The sequence below is a fragment of the Palaemon carinicauda genome, chromosome 3, assembly GCF_036898095.1.
Source record: "Palaemon carinicauda isolate YSFRI2023 chromosome 3, ASM3689809v2, whole genome shotgun sequence".
Classification (NCBI taxonomy): domain Eukaryota; kingdom Metazoa; phylum Arthropoda; class Malacostraca; order Decapoda; family Palaemonidae; genus Palaemon; species Palaemon carinicauda.
The window spans coordinates 5,605,561-5,620,837 of NC_090727.1; the positions used below are offsets into that span (position 1 = coordinate 5,605,561).

General features: G+C 33.3%; 1 long non-coding RNA gene across 1 annotated transcript in view; it reads left to right on the forward strand.

Annotated features, from left to right (window-relative positions):
• The window catches only part of LOC137636704 (uncharacterized), a 293,085-nt gene that overhangs the window by 68,508 nt on the left and 209,300 nt on the right, over positions 1 to 15,277 (forward strand). Inside the window, exon 2 of the long non-coding RNA XR_011043193.1 lies at positions 14,012 to 14,115. This is a non-coding gene — a long non-coding RNA (uncharacterized lncRNA). The remainder of the gene's footprint in view (positions 1 to 14,011; positions 14,116 to 15,277) is intronic.

Below are 15,277 nucleotides of genomic sequence, written 5' to 3' on the forward strand. Positions count from 1 at the left end.
AGTGATAACAAAATCTGGATATGAGCTTTGAAGATATTACAAACAAGCTTTGTGTTGTTCCTATTTTTATTTGTGTCAGTGTGGATTGTGATCTTGTGAAAGAAGCAACAAAAGTTATAATAACAACTGGCATTTTTCTGGTACATCTGGCAAAAATAATTTCGTCATTAAGTTTTATTAGCGGTTCATTCTTTTGTAATTATAAGTTAGAGATTATGCATACACGCGCGCACACACACACACACACACACATATATATATATATATATATATATATATATATATATATATATATATATATATTTATATATATATATATATAGTATATATAACGTATTGTTACACACACACAAACATATATATATATATATATATATATATATATATATATATATATATATATATATATATATTCTATGGATATCATCAATCACTTTTATTATTATTCTGTACATATTGTTTTTGTTTTAATTCTTGTTAATCTAGTTTTTAAGTATGATGTCTCTTTTTTATTTCTATTAATTCTTATGCTGTCTGGAGACATTGAGCGAAATCCGGGACCAGTACGTCCTAGATTTCGTCAATGTCGTCTTCTGTATTGCAATATTCGTGGTCTTCATGCAAATATCCGAGACCTTACAGTTGCGTCCAGACAGTATGATATTCTTTTGTGCTCAGAAACTTTGGTTTCTAATATGAGGCACTCATCTGAGCTCCTTATAACTGGTTTTAAGAAGCCAATAATGCTGAAACGTGATTCCATTCCTAGGGCCAGGGGAATGGCGGTGTATATTAGGACCGAGTACCCTGCTTCTCATAAGTCCTGCTATCAATGTGGATGTCATGAGATTCAGGTAATAAAAGTTTGTGGCAGGCATAACAACTTTTATTTGTGTTCAATCTACCGGAATCCAGACATGGATGATTCTATCTTCGATTGTCTTCTTACCATTATGGCTAAGATACAAGAAGATGATAGAAAGGCTTCGTTTGTCTTTGTTGGTGATTTTAATGCTCACCATAGGGAGTGGTTAAGTTCTATCTCTCCTACCGATCGCCATGGCTTAAGAGCTTTAGACTTTGCCTCTGAATCAGGCTGTGAGCAAATCATAAATGAACCTACTCACAGGTCTGGTAATTGCTTGGACCTCGTATACACTGACTCCCCTGGCGTTATAACTAGTAAGGTTGGTTCTCCAGTCGGGACTTCTGATCATGCCTTGATTTCATTATTAGTGAAGACTGAGCAGCCTGTCCCTGATATATCATATTCTTGTAAAATTTATATGAAATCCCAAGCAGACTGGAATGGGATTTTGCATGATCTTTTGTGCTTGAATTGGTCACAATTATATAATAGTGTAGATCCTGTTGTCCCTTTGAATGAGAATCTAGTCAACATAATTGATAGGCGTATCCCTTCTCGTGTGCTAAGGTACCGAATGAAGGACAAACCGTGGTTCAATGATGATTGTAGACGTGCTTATTTGGAGAAGCAGGAGGCCTATCACCTTTGGAAGGGTAACAGATCAGATTTGACCTGGAACAACTATACTCAGCTTCGAGCTTTTGCTCAGAGAGTTTATGCCTCAACTGAAAAGGAGTACAATTTAATCATAAAGGAAACCCTCTCTGGTACAACTCAGGAACATAAATGGTGGTCTACCCTTAAATCTGCACTCTTTGGTGTAGATGCAACAGTTCCTCCTTTACTTAAACCAGATGGCTCCGTCACTCACTGTCCAAAGGAAAAGGCAACCCTTTTGGCTGATGTTTTTGACAGTAAACAGAGTAATGAAAAACTTGAACTTCCTCATTCCTGTTTTCCTGAGGCTAAACTAACTAGTTTAGCTTTTCGATCTCGTGAGATTAAAGCTCTGTTGATGGACCTTGATGCTTATGGAGGTGTAGACCCAAATGGTATTTTTCCTTTGTTTTTTATAAAGACAGCAGATTTCTTAGCTCCAAAGTTATCTGTTATTTTACGCAAGTTAGCAAGAAGAGGAGCTTTTAGCACTAGTTGGAGAATTGGTAATGTTACTCCTCTATGTAAATGTGTTTGTGGTAGCTCAAGTCCCACTGATTACCGCCCAATTTCCATAACTCCCATATTATCTAAAGTTTTTGAACGTCTTCTGGCAAAACGTCTTAATAGGTTTGCTGAAGGTAATCATCTATTCCCTAGTTTGCAATTTGGTTTTCGGAAAGGCCTTGGAGCATGTGATGCCCTTCTTACAATCTCCAATGCAGTACAGAAATCCCTTGATTGTGGTCGGGAAGTTCGTATGATTGGCCTTGATTTTAGTGCTGCCTTTGACCGTGTTAATCATGAGGCCCTTGTTTTCAAACTGAAACAGTTGGGAGTGGGTGGGTCGATTCTTAGCATTATTATTGATTTTTTAAGTAGTAGATCTCAAAGAGTTGTTGTTGATGGGCACCATAGTGAGTATAGGAATGTGATATCCGGTGTTCCACAGGGTAGTGTTCTTGGCCCATTACTTTTCATACTATATACACATGACATGTGGTTTGGCCTAGAAAATAAGCTTGTTGCATATGCAGATGATGCTACTCTCTTTGCATCAATTCCATCCCCTGAATGTAGATCTGGGGTTGGTGAATCCCTTAATAGAGATTTAGCTAAAATTAGTGCATGGTGCAAATTATGGGGTATGAAGTTGAATCCTAACAAAACTCAAAGTATGATTGTAAGTAGGTCAAGGACGGTGGCTCCTCAACATCCGGATCTCAGTATTGATAATGTTTCTTTAAATTTGTATGACTCTTTCAAAATTTTAGGCGTGATTCTTGACAGCAAATTTACTTTTGAGAAACATATAAGGTCTGTGTCTTCTTCAATTGCACAAAAAATTGGCTTATTGAGAAAGTCTTTTAAGATATTCGGTGATCAATCTATTCTGAAGAAATGTTTTAATTCTTTTATTCTACCTTGTTTTGAGTATTGTTCTCCTGTCTGGTCTTCAGCTGCTGATTCTCATCTTAATTTGTTGGACAGAAACTTACGGTCTATTAAATTTCTTATTCCTGATCTAGATATTAATCTCTGGCACCGTCGATCAATTAGTTCATTATGCATGTTGCATAAGATTTTTCATAACTCTGACCATCCTTTACATTCAGATCTCCCTGGACAATTCTATCCTGTTCGTAATACTAGGCAGGCAGTTAATTCTAATAGCCAGGCCTTCTCCATCATAAGACTCAATACTATGCAGTACTCTAGAAGTTTTATTCCAGCTGTTACCAAGTTGTGGAATGATCTTCCTAATCGGGTTGTTGAATCAGTAGAACTTCAAAAGTTCAAAGTTGGAGCAAATGCTTTTTTGTTGACCAGGCGGACATGAGTCTTTTTATAGTTTATATATGACATATTTGTTGTTGACGTTGTTAATAGTTTATATATGATATATCTCTTTTGACATTACTTTTTTTTAGAATGATTTATTGTTAATTTGTTCTCTTCAGTTATTTATTTCCTTATTTCCTTTCCTCACTGGGCTATTTTTCCCTGTTGGAGCCCCTGGGCTTATAGCATCTTGCTTTTCCAATTAGGGTTGTAGCTTGGATAGTAATAATAATAATAATATATATATATATATATATATATATATATATATATATATATATATATATATATATATCTATATCTATCTATCTATATATATATATATATATATATATATATATATATATATATATATATATATATATATATATATATATATATATATATCTATCTATCTATCTCTATCTATCTATCTATCTATCTATCTATCTATCTATCTATATATATATATATATATATATATATATATATATATATATATATATATATATATATATATATATATATATATGTACTATAAATACATTTGTGCGTAGTTATATTTTATTTCTCCATTATTCGTTGGTTTCCACCTCTTGATGCGTTCGAATATCGGGTTTAAAAATAATATTCAAATGCAGTGTTCAATTTCCTCTTACGAAACCGTTCTGTCTCCATAGAGGAAAATAAAATTGTCTTTTTTAAAAAAAAAATTTGCATTTCATTTACAATGAAATGTACGTATCGGTAAAGTTGAGCGTTAAGAGAAAAATGGTGGTCTCTAGGCATTTTTCTTTCTACATTTTTATTATTCGCTCATACCCTTTAGGAATATATGAAACTAAGAATAAAATGTATCTTGATTCTTTGTGTGTATCTATATACAATATATATATATGTATATATATATATATATATATATATATATATATATATATATATATATATTTTATATATATATATGTGTATATATATATATATATATATATATATATATATATATATATATATATATGTGTGTGTGTGTGTGTGTATGTGTGTGTGTATGTGTGTGTGTGTGTGTGTGTGTGTGAATCGACACTTTCCTATTACAAGGAGAGAACAAAAAGGATTTATTATTGCATTAAAAGAAATTTTTTAATATTAGGAGAGGCACATTTTTGAGCTTCCGTTTCAGCTGTTCTTGATTCTTTCATTCATTCTGAAGATTGTAAGGAGGACCGCTGGCCTCCTCTGTTAAGGCCATCAAGACATATGTTTATTTATCAGAGAACATTTTCAGATCATTCCTTTCAACTTTATGGATGACGGATTTAAGAGATATATTCTGACTAAATCTTAGATTCTTTTTATTACAAGTAAGACTATTTAGTTTGTTTATTATGTGGCGATGGTTGACGGGTTCTCGATGTGGTGCACATGAGAGGAAATAATATTCTGATAAGTTTATAATGATACAAAAGAGATAGACTTAGAAAATAAGAAATACTGTACTCAATATAGCCTTAGTGGAGACGTAGGGGGAAGTGAATTTCGGTATGGAAATCGAAAGTTCCTAAGGTTTATTTGTGGGTAAGTTTAACCTCAAGGCCCTTATGTATTCAGTAAATGCAGACGGGATGTTCCCATAAATCTTCCGGTTTAAATATTTTGTATTACTTTGTAACCGTTCACAAGTTCATAGTAATGTAGATAGTTGTTATAAACATTATTATATGTATGATTAAGAAAGTGCAGTTTCATTCCATTATATATATTTGAAATAGAAACATTTATCAGGAGCATCGAACATTCATTAATGAACTCGGCTACCATTCACGATTAGTACAGTATAAATAGATCTGGATTAAAGTATTTGCATAATGAAGTTCGATTTTATTGTCGTGATCTCTCTCTCTCTCTCTCTCTCTCTCTCTCTCTCTCTCTCTCTCTCTCTCTCTCTCTCTCTCTCTCTCTCTCTGTTAAATTTGTTATGGGGATTTTTAATGGGATTGAAGGATTTTTCTAATCTGTTGGTGAATTGCAAAGAAAAAAAAAAAGAAAATTTACCCGTATTATAGTATGAACAAGATTATCAATCACTCATTCCATGTCACATCTATTTTCAAATATATTTAAATGTAAATATTACTTATATGTATATATACAGTAATTAAATGTATGTAGAGTTACATATATTGAAAAAAAGCAAATCAGAAAATGGCGATGTTAAGTAGCCTAAAATTTGGAAATCAAATCGCCTGAAGTTACATATAAAAAATCAGGCTCTATATAAGTTTAGTGAGATCGGTGTTATTGTATGGACATGAGTCGTGGTATCACAATGAAACAATATACAACAGATTTTGTAGGTTTGATAACAAAGCCCTCAGAAGGATATTGGGAGTTAAATGGCAGGACAGGATTAGAAATGAAACTATAAGAGAGATTACTCGAGTGCTATATGTAGATGAGATCATAGTGAGGGGTAGATGGGGATGGTTTGGGCATGCTCTTCACACTCCCCAAGAGAGATTGGTCCACCAAACGTTCATCTGGGCTCCACAAGGCATTAGAATATTTGGAAAAGACAGGCCTACATGGCTGAGGACTATGAAACATGAAGTAGATGATGAATGGAGAAGTGTTGATTTAAAAGCTTAAGATAGAGACGACTGGTGAAATCTAACACGGCCATTTGCGTCAATAGGCGTGGAAGATGATGATGATATATGTGTGTGTATGTATATTTGTGTATAATCTATTAATAACGCAATTGAGTTTTAGCTGTCGCTTTTCATATTTTATTGTTACTACAGTTTAATTGCACATTAAATTACACAGGATTTGTGAATTCACTGTCGTTTAGATTTTTGCCTTCTAGATTTCATTAGATATATGAAGGATCAGTGGAACATTGTTCGTTTTCAAAGCCGATGTTTCTGATTGGGAACAAGATTTCTGTTATTGTTGTGAAGAAGAAATTGTTTCTGATATACGAAAGTTATAACAATGCTATGACTTCGTACTTGAGCTTTCCTCTCCCCACTTGCACAAGTCAAGAAGAAAGAGGAAATGCAGACTGAGATGACTTTCTCTAAAGTTTTTAATGAATGCCAAGAAAAATGATTGAATGATGCAGTTTCGGGATTGATGAAGACGATGGATGAGGAAAGAAAAATGGTGTAAAATAGGAAAAATTTGAAACGAGAGAGAGAGAGAGAGAGAGAGAGAGAGAGAGAGAGAGAGAGAGAGAGAGAGAGAGAGAGAGAGAGAGAGAGAGATATTCTTTACCAGGGAAAAGAAGGAAGATTGCGTGAGGGGGGTATTAATTTGAAAAATAAAAATTACAAAATAATGAATGATGTTATTATGCTAAGACGATTATTGGAGCTAAGAAGTACAGTACCTACTTTTTTATTATCGTTAATGGAAGATTATTAATAAGTGTAAATTATCTAAAAGATGCAGCTTAAAAGCCGGTTAATTATTAGGAGGAAACGAGAGGAAAGTTTTTGTAAGAAAAATCGGGCTTTGGACGTTATGGAAATACCTGTAGTTTCAATTTCCCTTACTTTAATCGAAATTTCCTCTAGTTCATAGATGATCATCAAATGTCAAACCATTTCAGAATTCATCATGACTAGATTTCGTGATTTGTCTTATCATTTAGGAATTAACTTGTGTAGCTTCGTGTCGAAGTCGTATCACATTTTCATCGTCTCTCTCTCTCTCTCTCTCTCTCTCTCTCTCTCTCTCTCTCTCTCTCTCTCTCTCTCTCTCTCTCTCTCACAGGAGTAGGCTTTGGAAGTAATAGCGCTGTGAGTCATCGATCTGATGTCATCTACTTTATTAACAAACATTTGGCTAAATGTTATATCATGAGGACCACTTTATTAATTATTATGATTACATATTGATAATTTCACAAATTTATAAAGATCAATATTATTATATCTTCAGTTAATATGGTATTGATTTTCACGATGCCGAAATTATCTTGGCCTTTGCACTGATTTCCATCTATATGAAGAAAGACTTATATGAGAATGATGCCATGATCTAGGCCAGTACTGAAAAGATCAATAAAAAAAAGGGGGGGGGGAGGGAATGAAAAGAATAGACAAACAAATTAAAAGAGAAGAAGCAAATAAAAACATCAAAGAGAAAAGAACTAGATATTAAATTTTGGGAAATTTAAGCAAATATTAAGATTGGAACAGAATAAAAGGAATATATAACCCAAGTAAAAGGTACTTTAAGAAATTGGAGAGCTTCTGTCGACGAAGAGAGCAATTGTTTCAAGCGATTCTTTGGCAAAACTTGAGGTGTCAGGGGAACGATTTCGGAAAATCCAGAGGGTAAAAGGAGCCGTTTTAAAAATCACTGGAGGGACAATTGTTGGGACACAGAGTATTTTCTTTGTAAAATCCTTCCCGTTACTCGACTCCTTCATGTAGTTTGATATCGATTATAAGTTAAAAGCATTACATTTGCATTTGGTAACGCTTAAGTAAGATTGAACTTGAAAAAACCTACACACTTATAGGCTTAAAATTCCGGAATCTTTAAAGTCCATTCCTAGTTGGGGGATTTTTTTTTGAGGGGGGGGGGCAAATGGGTGATCTTGTTTGTGTTCTGTTTTTTCTTGAATGCTTGCCCCTGCAGTTTACACATAATAATTGTATAGTATACCCGTTTTTCATTAAACACCATGTTTCAATTGGATAGGTGGCCCCAGAAAGTGTTAGACATTCGTTTCTTGGTTACTAGGTCAGAGGTTGGCCAGGGCATCAGCTACCCGTTCAGATGCTACCGCTTGAGAGTTATTGGATCCATTGACTGGCCAGACAATACTACATTATATCCCTCTCTCAGGTTACGATTCTTTTTTTTTTCCCTACACATACACAGAATAGTTAGGCTTTTTTTTTTTTTTTTTTTTTTTTTAACATAGATTCTCCTTTGTGCTCATACACCTGACAATATGGCGATTACCAAACAATTCTTCGCTCAAGGGTTTAAGTACTTCTCTGTAACTGTTCAGTGGCTACTTTTCTCTTGGTAACGGTAAAAGAGTCTCTTTAGTTATGGTAAGCAGCTCTTCTAGAAGGACACTCCAAAATCAAACTATTGTTATTTAGTCTTGGGGATTGCCATAGTCTCTGTGACGTGGTCTTCCACTGTCTTGGGATAGAGTTCTTATGCTTGAGGTTCCACTTTGAGCTCATTATTCTATCGTATTTCTCTTCCTCTTGTTTTTTGGAGTTTTTACAGTTTATATATAACAGATTTATTTTAATGTTATTGTTCTTGAACTTGTCCCCGTAGTTTAATCCCTGATTTCCTTTCCTCACTGGGTTATTTTCCCTGTTGGATATTTTGGGCTTTTATCATCATGCTTTTCCAACTATGGTTGTATCTTAACAAGTAATAATAATAATAATAATATTAATAATAATAAATAATATTATTATTATTATATTAGTGCTCTTTTTGTGAGGATAAGGCTGTTTGTGCCTTGCCATTTTCACCTTCGTTTCCATCCACTACAGTCATCTAGTTAACAAATACCTGGCAGTGAACTGGGTATGTATTATATTACAGTATATGTGTGCGTATATTATGCATGAAAATATACTCATATAACACAAGAAATTTTAGTATTTATCAATTTATCAAATTAACAGTCACTAGATATATGATGAATATATACGTAAATCCCTTTATAAAAGCGTTGATTTTAAAACTTGATATCTTTATTAATAGCAATAAAAGATTAATCCTCCCTCTTCCACTGTCACAGTCACGATGTATGATGTAAGCGACATTAAGTATAATTGATAAATCCTTTTTTTTTCCGTCTTCAAATATATATTTTCGTTCAAAGGCAAAATGAGTCGAAGGTTAAAATGAGATTATGAATAGCTCTGCATTATGTAAATGGCTGATGAGATTAATGAGTCGTACTTTTTAGAAAAGCTGTGTGTTATTTTTATTCTCTTATATCCAGAGTTTTCCCAAAAGAACTGTTGGGTAATTATGATTAAAAGAGTCATTGAGGGAACATTATCCTTTTATGCTTTTGTTGGTTTTTTTTTTTTGTATTTATCACACTGGTCTTTTATAATTGGTCTATATTTATTATTTCGCTTATATAATCCTTTTGATATGTTATTTTAGCGGTTCTATGAAAGGTACATAAGCTTTCAAATAAGCTTTGCAAACCTGCCCTTATGTAGGTGGTATATATATATATATATATATATATATATATATATATATATATATATATATCTCCCCTATTTATTAAAAGGAAGTGTGAGGTGTTATAATATATATATATATATATATATATATATATATATATATATGTGTGTGTATATATATACATACATATATATATATTATATATGTGTGCGTATATATATACATACATATATATATATATATTATATATGTGTGCATATATATATATATATAGATATATATATATATATATATATATATATATATATATATATATATATATATATATATATATATATATATATATACCCCTTATATAGTAAAGAGCAAGTGTCTGGTATATATAAATATATATATATATATATATATATATATATATATATATATATATATATATATATATATATATATATATATATATTTCCTGTAATGTTGTGCGGCATTGCTAAACGTATGACTACTCAGTCTCTTCCCCTATGATTTCCAAGTATGATTCCAATATGAAATAACAAGAATTGCAAGGGATGAGGTAAAACATTGGCTTCCATTTCAAAATTAGTAGAGCCAGTAATTTTTGGATCTGAATTTCATGTTGGTTTTTATTTTTTTATTTTATCATCCTTTATTAGTGAGAATTATAAATATCCAATGATTAATGGTTATGTTAAGTGTCTTTGCTGTTTTTCTAGATATATACCCTTATATTTTACCTCTGTTTCCGCTCCCTTTTTCTTTTAATTTTGCTGTGCAACCCCATTAATTTTACTTCGGTTTTACTGTACGGTTTCCCTCTAGTTGTACTTGGTCCATGAATAGAAGATAATAACCACTATCAACAGAAATTAAGAATGGTAAATTTTCGTCATGAAAGTATCATTTGATATCCACTTCCACCCAAATAGAAGAAAATAACTCAACACCTATTCGTCATGTTTTGTGATTCCCTAATTCAATTAATAAAATGCACACTCCGGCCGTGGTGTAAATTAACATTGTCATTCGGTTTTCGTGTCTTGCATAATACTCTTGGAGAAGGGATGGATGTATAGCCTTTTGGATGCACGGATTTATGAAATAGGGTCATAGGGCCTACGGTGGGGCAAGGGAGGCAATTAAGCTCCTCAGGGGTGGGGAACTTCTGTGGCATCATGAGGTAAAAGTTATGAATGGGATAGCATGAGGAGAACAATATGAAACGGAGACAAATTACATAGCTAAAAAGTATGTCATGGCGCTATATGCCTCCAGGGAATAGCTTTTTTGAAAATCCTCACGAATATTTTTCTAGGGTTTGCGCTTGTGTAGAGAAGCAAGAAACTGTGTGTGGGATTTGAGATTGTGACCAGATAGTGGGCTGAGTAAATTGTGAGTCCCCAACCTCATTGGGCTACTGTAAAAAAAGTAAAATTCATTAGGCTGTCTCAACAGCTTCTTACCTTTAATTACAGGAAATAAGATAGAATTATATAAGAAATTGAACCAAAGATTTACCTGATTTTCATTCGCTGCACTTTGTATTTATTCTATTCCTTTGGCCGTTAATGATTTCATAGACTTATGTCATGGAGAGTTGAAGGAACATCTCGAAATATTTAGCCTTTAGATATGGATCCAGACGGTGAAAGAGAATCATTCAAGTTAGATTACAAATTACACTAAGAATCTTTAGATACAGTACTTAACATAACCGGCCGCACCCCTTCTTCGCTCAGAGGGTCAACTTTTGCACTGTAATTGTTCAGTGACTACTTTCCACTTGGTAATGGTAGAAGAGACTCTTTAGCTATGTCAAGAAGCTCTTCTAGGAGGACACTCTAAAATCAAACCATTGTTCTCTAGTCTTGGGTAGTGCCACAGCCTCTGTACCATGGTTGTCCACTGTCTTGGATTGGACTTATCTTGCTCGAGGGTACACTTAGTCGCACTATTCCATCTGTTTCCTTGTTTCCTCTCCTCACTGGGCTATTTTTCCTTGTTGGAGCCCTTGGGCTTTTAAGTATCCTGCTTTTCCAACTAAGGTTGTGGCTTAGCAAGTAATAATTTGCCTATGGAACCGAAATCTTCATTTTCTCTCCTTTTCAAAATAGTTTATTTTTAGCTTCCTCCATTTTTTTTTGTACTTTTCTTATTTTCTTTATATGCTTCAATTTCGGCATTTTCCTTTCGTATTCTATGTTAAGTTTTCTGTTTTAAATAAAAGTTGAATTTTACTCTTCTCTGTCCTCTACACACCTTTTTTTCTTCTGTTGGTACTCGCGTGTTTTTCATTTTTGCAAATTCTACCCATTCAGCTTCCTTTTCTAATGGTTATTTCTTTCTGTTTTGTACCTTATATTTTTTCTTTAATTTCAAATTCCTTACCTTTCATGTGCAACCAGTTTCTTTTGCACCCCACCTTTTTTGTTTTGCAGAAACTCATCTTTCTTTTATATTTTCTTTCTTTCCTTTTCAGCTCCTTTTTTCCCCGATTCTTTTCTTCCCTGTTATATTTTCCCCTTCTGCCTTTATCTCCTGTTCTAGTTCTTTTCTTCCTTCGCTCTCATTTTTAACTTCTCCCCTCACATATATTCTCGAGCACAGTGACAGAAGACGATTAATCTAAGTCAAGTGCGAGAAACGGTGATATCTTGCTCTAATAAATTTCCTTCAGGGATTCCATGAATATTCGCCATAATTTGGGGAAATTGGGGGAAATGCTTGCGAGTCTGCATACAGTATGTATTACACGGAAAGACAGTATGGTTTTGACTTCTCTGTGGGAGAAAATATTTCCCTGTCAGGGGATATTGTCGTTAGTGCGCCTCACGTGGGGATTTTTAGGGTATTTGCAGCGTCCCTTCATCCCCTAGCTGTGCTCAATTTAAAGCTATCTACTTAACCTCCATTCCAGTTTCTTTCCTTCAGTTTTGCTATTCAACCTCTTTTAGCTTCTATTTCTTAGGGAAACTGTAAAGTCCTCCCCTTCTTCTTAGTTGCATCTCTGTGCTGAATGGCCTCCCTAGCCACAGCAAGGGCCTTATGGCTCCAATTCTATAATTCTAAGTAAAATTGATCCATAGTTGCCAGGAGAAAATGTTCCCTAAAGGCTCGATAACCTCATGAATGAAACGTAACTACTGCAATAGTTTTATTTTGGAAGGGATACTGAAACTAAGATAATAGTTAATCTGTATAGTTAGAAAATCAGCTGATCATGGGTACGTTTTTAAGCCCCGAGACCATATTGTAAAAAATTAGAGAAAAACTATGTGAGTTTAAATGTGGTGAATGTTGCACAAAAGAGAAGAGATTTCAGATGGTTTAATTCATGGAAAAATTTGTATTTAATCATTATTTAGTTGAAACTAAAATGTTACCATAATTGTTGTTTAGACTTACAATTCTCATAATAAAGAAGTGAGATGTGTATTTAAAAAGATTGATGAAAAACTGTTTAGGGTCGCATACATAATAGTTGGAGAAATTTAAAAAATTCAAGTGTTTCGTTCCTTTGTCAGGCCATTGTGTATGTGGGTAAAGAGTTTTTTGGTAAAAGTAGTAAAATTAGAGTTCTAGTTAAGAAAAAAATGGAGATTTAGTTAGATAAAATAGCTGGGCAGAAGTGGTTGATTGTTTACAAACATACAAGATGCTGGGTAATGGAATAGGAAGGAATAGGGAATGGAATTTTCCACCGGACATATAACAATAGACAAATTCTAAAAGTAATTCTGTGTCAATAAGATGATCATTTTCAAGCATAGCTGAGGAGAGGTATTTCTAAACGCTACAATAGTAGAATGGGTTAATGTAGATTTGAGAATGTTTGCAGAAGCAACTAGTCAAGATGCAAGGAGGACATTTATAAGGTTCAACAAGAAGAAATGTCTTTTCATTTGTAATTCCAGTAGTTGATGTAATTACAAGGACAAAAGCTGAGGTTTGATGGTGGTAGTGTGCGTGTCTGATCATGGTGTGTAAGGTAGTCCTGGGGGAGGAAAACATGTTACAAGAAATGCAACGCTGGTCCCTTTAAAGAATTCTATTTAGAGTGATGAATTCAGTCTAAAAAATGATATAGCGGGTATTGAGATCAATTGTTTGTTGGTCTACATGCTCGTTAGGTTAGACTCTAACCTAACGAGCATGTAGAAATTGAAGCATAAGTGAAATATTATAGAGAAAGTGATTGCTCTTGATATTAGTCTTTCCCAAACACTGCCAGCACATAATGTATAATATTTTTCATGTTAATTTCCTGATGCCAAACAAATAGAAAAGAAAACTTTTTTTTTTAAATATATTAGCAAGTTGAATTCTCCTACCACAAAATTGTAACTGCTAGTACTATAAACACTAGTTGCTAATACTATTATTGTTGTCATTTTAGCAAAGTACCATCCTGAGACTGCTAATATGTTATTTTTCCTTATTTTGTCTTTTATTGTTTTGTTCCAGAGCCTGAAATTTGCTATGTGGATTTTTTGGGGAATATTTTCCTCATGCTGGGTAGTGTCATCTTGCCCAAGTCAACATGGAAATAATCATCACCCATAAAAAAGGTAATGTGATTTATATTTTGAAGTTATAGTCATTTAATGTATAGAAATTCCACTCTCTCTCTCTCTCTCTCTCTCTCTCTCTCTCTCTCTCTCTCTCTCTCTCTCTCTCTCTCTCTCTCTCTCTGGTTCTTTGCATGTGTACAAGGGACTTAATGGGATGTTTTCGTGCAAGAATTCAATTGTTTAGATTTATTTTTGCATGCCATCGTATCATTGCTTAATAGCAGTCCTGTATTTTCTCAGGACTGATATTTGGTTCCTTTTGAATTCGTTATCTACAAGAGTCTGTGAATGGAGTCATTTCCTCTGTGCTCACATCCGTTGAAGTATAATATATACCTGTTTTTTTGTGATACCTCCTGGTAAGGTTTTGATCTTTAGTTCGCTTTTCTATTTATTTCATTCCGTTCGTGTTTAAAGGTTTTTTGAGTCCGGCTCTCTATCATGATAAAGTTGACTATCTGAAAACTAAACATAGTTTTTCAAACACTTGCTTAGCGATATTAGTTTAAGGTAGCGCCAGAATTATCAACGCTAAAAGCAGAGGAATTCTTGGTTACTAATTTGGGGTTCAACGCAATAAAATGGTCTGATCAGTTGGATGAAATCGACTACTCTACTTGCGTTGTCAAACAGCGTTCCAATAAACTATTTATTCGGTTTGTATAAATATTATCGATGGGTGAGGTCTTTTTTATATAAAAGAAAAATTGGGAAGAACCGGGTCTTTCATTGTCCTTGGTTAAAGTTCTCTTGCTTGAGGATACACTCAGGCATTATTCTATTTTATTTCTCTTCCTCTTGTTTTTTTTTTTTTTTATAATTAATATTTGAAGTCTTTATTTAAACGTCGTTACCGTTCTTAAATTATTTTGTTTTGATTATTCGTTACTTCTCTTTTAGCTTATTTACTTCTTTATTTTGTTTCCTCACAGGGCTAATTTTCCCTGTTGGAGCCCTTGGGATTATAGCATCGTGCTTTTCCAACTAGGATTGTAGCTTAGCTAATAATAATAATAATAATAATAATAATAATAATAATAATAATAATAATAATAATAATAATAATAATAATAATAATAATGAGGATGCACGTAGTCTTAGGAAACTCATGAAATCAAGATTAATTCTTAGTTGTTAGTATTCTCAATGTAAAGAAATT